Raw genomic sequence first — 5,097 nt, 5'->3', positions numbered from 1 at the left:
GCATCCTACCACGTTAGGAATGGCACTTTTCTCAAAATAATAAACTTTTGCGCTCCTTTCTTCCTCCTCAGTGTGATTTAACTTTATCCATTTTGGGCACACATAGTTTTCAATTACACCACGGACTTCCTTTAAGACAAGTTGATTGGGCAATACCAAGATTAAAGCCGTTTCCCAAACTCAACTGGTAGTTCCCATGTGCACAAAATCTTAGCACTGATTCTAGTTTTAAAATATTCGGCACGGCTCGAATACTTTTACAGGGTTTTAACTTGTCCTCTATTTCTTGGAAAAGATCATGAAATATAGAGCTGGTACAGATTAAGTTATTTGAGTCTGAAAATCAAAACCTTTATACTCAAATTTGGCTTTCCAGTTCCAAAGGATTGGATGCATATCTCAAACTCCTTCGCATTCTCGCCATTTCAATGAGTTCAGAATCATTTTTTATTTTGTTTTTAATTTTTTTATTTGCTTTCAAAACTTCTGTCAGTTGCAAGACTAATAAAATAATTTTGAAGACATTCATAATAGCACAATATTTTGTCAATTGATTTTCACAATATCGATTTTGATTTGAATTGATATAAAAGATAATGTATTCACCAATGAATATATACTTATGTGTATTGGAAAAATTAGGTTTTCCTTCGGCTTTTTTGGTCACTTTGATCGTTGCAATGAAACAATGGAAACGGGAAAAGCTAATGTTACAACCTTGTTTCATTGCAACGATCAAAGTGACCAAAAAAGCTGAAGGAAAACCTAATTTTTCCAATACACATAAATTGATATAGTCTATCAACAGTCAATCGGTTGATAGTTGATCTTCGCAATAAGGCAACAGAATTTGGTTGAAATTAAATAATTTACATCCAGATACAACAAGCCGCGTATTCGTTAACGTTTTCTTTTTTAAAGACTTAAGAGTATTCCTATTCGCAAATATCAGTTGGTAAGATAATTAAATACACTTTCATATGACACCGAAACCAATTAAAACCAAATTAAGTTATGTTATTGACCCTTACTAAAGTATAAACATCTCAATTAAAGGAATATTGGGCTGTTACAATTTTTGGTTAGACAATCCTAAATTGTTGGAAATAGAACTAAATAATAGGTGGATCGATTCGATATGAAAAAAAAAATCGTCAAAAAGAAATCGGCTGCGGTCCAAAAGTTGTATCCACGTATACAATTACCAAATCCAAAATATTTTTCAAATTGAACCATTTTTAGTATTGCCCCAAGTCACTTGAAATTTAAACAGACAATATTTTAAAAAAAATTGGAGAGTGTCTTATTCCGCTTAATATTTTTTTATTTTAATCCTATAACGAGCAACCTGTCAATATTTTGCGTTAAAAACTATCACTAGACTCGAACTAAACCGTTAAAAAAAATTCAAATAAAACGCAGTACAGTAGCAATGCATTATCCCGTTTAAAATAGTCAAACATATTATGCTTCATTCCTTTCAAATTTGTCAAAGAGATTTCATCAGAAATGGAGCCGTCAACACCTTGGGCAGAACTAACGAAACTTTTGAAGTCATCGATGCCTACTTACGCTCATGCTGTTGATAGATACGGTATTTCAGACAGGGCTGCAGCAGCAATTTCTGCAACACTTTAAGACGTTGGTCTTATTACGAAGGAAGACACCGACAATGTAGTAGACCAAAACAAAATAAGGCGAGTCCAGAAGGAAAGGGGTATTCTAGCCAAAAAGCCTCTGTTAACAAAAGAACACTTTCCATGTCTGATTCTTCCAGACGAAAAATGATTTCTGAGGAGCATATAAGTCTGGTCAAAGAGCCAAACTCAGAATATATGGGACACATTTCCTTATCAAACGGAAAAGCATTTACCGTAAGTCATGAAATAAAAGACTTCTTAAATGATAAGGGTGTGGACTTTAACAAATTAGTTGTAGTTGGATGTGATGGAACCGCTGTCAATAGAGGATTAAAAGGAGGTGTAATAAGATGCCTGGAACAACAATTACAGAGGCCACTGCAATGGTTCATCTCTCAACTCCACGCGAATGAACTACCATTGCGACACTTATTTGAGCACCTTGACGGTGCTACGACTGATCCACGAAGATTTATTGTACCAATGGAAAAAGATCTAAAATATTGCGAGATTTTGTCTTTGGTAGTCTTTAAATCAATAAGCTGTACTTTACCAGACATATCAAATGCTAAAGATCTGAGCACCGATCAGTCGTTCCTCTTTCAGATTTGTTCCTGTATTAATTCTGTTAATTGCAACGACCGTCTTTCCAAAAACAATCCCGAAAAAATTGTTCATTCCAGAAGGCTTACCACGGCAAATAGAATTCTGAGGTTGTATGTATCGACAGATTCTCCGTCAGAAAATATGTTACACCTTATTATTTTTATTTTGAAAGCGTATGCCCCGATGTGGTGTTCCATTAAAATAAGCCAAGTTGCATCTCTATGGATCAAAACACTTGCATAAAACTATACTTCTGTCGAGATATATGCCGGAACACTTGAAAGCTGTGATAGATCCTGTAATTCAAAGGAATGGCTTTTTTGGAGATCCTGAAAACATTCTTCTTACGATGTTGGCAGACGAAAGGAAATCAATAAACGTGTTAGCCTTGCGAAGGATTTTGAAATGCAGAAATTCTTTATATTCTGGTTCAAGAATATTTAAAGTTCCGGAATTTAACTTCAATTCTTAGGACTACATTTACATCATTGCTCGGAAGGAGTTGAACGTTACCGAGCCACCACTACTGAAATATATTGAAACTGGCATCGTAAAAGAATGTATAAAAATACCTGACAAAATTTATTCAATGATGTTGCCTATTCTGAAGGAATTTCCCTGTCACACTCAAGCTGCGGAAAGGTGTGTCAAAATTGTTAAAGAGGCCTCAGCTGCAGTATGCGGTGCAACCAAAAGAGATGGGTTCATTAGAACTTCACTCAATCCCGCAGAATAATGCCTGTTTTGTCCTTTAAAGCGTATTTAAACATGAATATAAAATTAAATAAATCTTTTCCTTTATTCCCTCACATAAAATTCAAAAACATTTTTTTTTCTTCAAATTTTCAGGAGGCTTTGGGGCGGTATAAAAAATTTGTTTCCAAAACTTTAATTATGTCATTTTGTTTGGTTTTGATGGTAGCAACTTTCTATCAATGGCCGAACTCGAAAATAAAAAAAAATCGATCCACCGTACCAAATAACCTTTCGTTAAACAACACAATCAATTAAATAACAGATGAGGTTATATTTACACCACCTCTTCAAGTCAGGTAACCTTGCAGCAAGTCCAGGATATAAGTAGATAATCCTAGATTGTATGTCCTTACCCTTGTTTAAATAACAGATGAGGGTAATTGAATTCTTGTTTTGCAGTATACAGGATCTAAGGGCCTGGCAATATCTTTGATAAAATATTTATCATTATAAAATTAAAACATAAGAGTAGGTATTCTGCCTCTTGGGCAGTATTGAAAGTGAAGCATTTGAATTGATTGGTGATAATTTAATTTATGGATCATTTACGTTGCTTGAACATCATCGTAAAGTTTCTTGCCCTACACTTTTTTATAGTTATTTTAACGGTTTGTGTATTAGAGAAATAGACAGTTGCATTCCTCCCCTTAAACATCTCAAACGCAATACTCGCGCTCAAAGGAATGCTCATCATAATGCTCTCAAACCTAATTTCAGTTGTACTGCCATGTACAGAGATTCGTTTTTTAGCCGTACTACGCGAATGCGGAATGCATTACCACTATCTTCCTTTTCCAATCATTTGTAATTTTCAAGAACTCAAACCAAAAAAAAAAAAATGTACACTATCGCCCATGTTCCCAATTTCGATCGAAAGCGAATTGAAATCACTTTTCAATTTCACGTGAAATGAAATTGCATGTTCTTGAATTCGATCGATTTCGAAAACTTCGAAATTGTTTCAAACTGTCAGAACTGAAGGATCATCCGTTTTTATTTTGTTTATGAAGTAAAATTGTTGCTGTTTTCAATATGGATGCAATATTGTTGGCAATTTTAAATGCAAAAAGGAAGCAGAATTCAAGAGAAAAAATAAGATGACGAATTTTGCGAGACAAATCAAATATATTGGATTTACCTGACACAATGTAAGTGTGTGCAAATTATGTAGAATTGTTCTGATAAATAAAGTAAATTCTTGATTTCCTCTTTTAAGCTTTCATGGTAATTTTAGATTAAGCAAGGACGCTTTTTTATATGTTCTAAGGGTAATAGAAGCTTTTATAATACCTTCATCGATTCCTTCAATTCAAAAACTTGCTGCAACCCTCCGATTCCTAGCAGAAGGAAGCTATCAAAGATCAATTAGTAATGATTTAGACACAGCTTTGGCAAGGCCAACGGTTTGTAAAATCATTGAAGAAGTTTTAAATGATTTGCAATCTAAATTGTGCAACAAGTGGATCAAACTACAGATGACTGAAACAGAACAGCAAGATTCTAAAAGATTTTTCCTTGAGAACTACGGAATCCCAGGAGTCATAGGAAGTGTCGATGGGACTCACGTGAAAATTGTGAAACCTCACGGCGAAGATTCAAATTTGTATTACAACAGGAAGGGCTACCATAGCCTCAACGTTTTAATTTGAAAATTATGCTTTTGGTATGTGAATGCAAGTCATTCTCCTCTCTCATCTCCTTTCAAACTCTCTCTCGTTTTCCGAATGTCTAAATTAGGTGGCGCATCAGTCCGTAGAGAGCCAGGGCTTAGTGAATTAAAATTCCCCATCCATTCATGACATGAGTCCTACGCACTTACCACCACGCTAAGTGTACTACTCTGTATTCAGGCCTATCACAAGTTGCATTGTGATCGAAAACTTTTACAAATTCTGAAAAACCGTATCACGAAATCGGTTCGTAATGTAATATTATATGAGATACCAATCGTTTTTTTTTTGGGATTCGTAAGAGTTTCCGATTACGTCGAGTGGAGGAGGTAAGACGAAGGTCAGCTTGTTTTATGGAAATGTCTGTGCAGATGTCACTCTATAATATTATTAAAACACTCAAACCCACATTTGCAATGAAACAA

This window comes from Eupeodes corollae, chromosome 3, assembly GCF_945859685.1.
Source record: "Eupeodes corollae chromosome 3, idEupCoro1.1, whole genome shotgun sequence".
Lineage (NCBI taxonomy): Eukaryota > Metazoa > Arthropoda > Insecta > Diptera > Syrphidae > Eupeodes > Eupeodes corollae.
Note: the sequence above shows the minus strand (reverse complement) of the source record.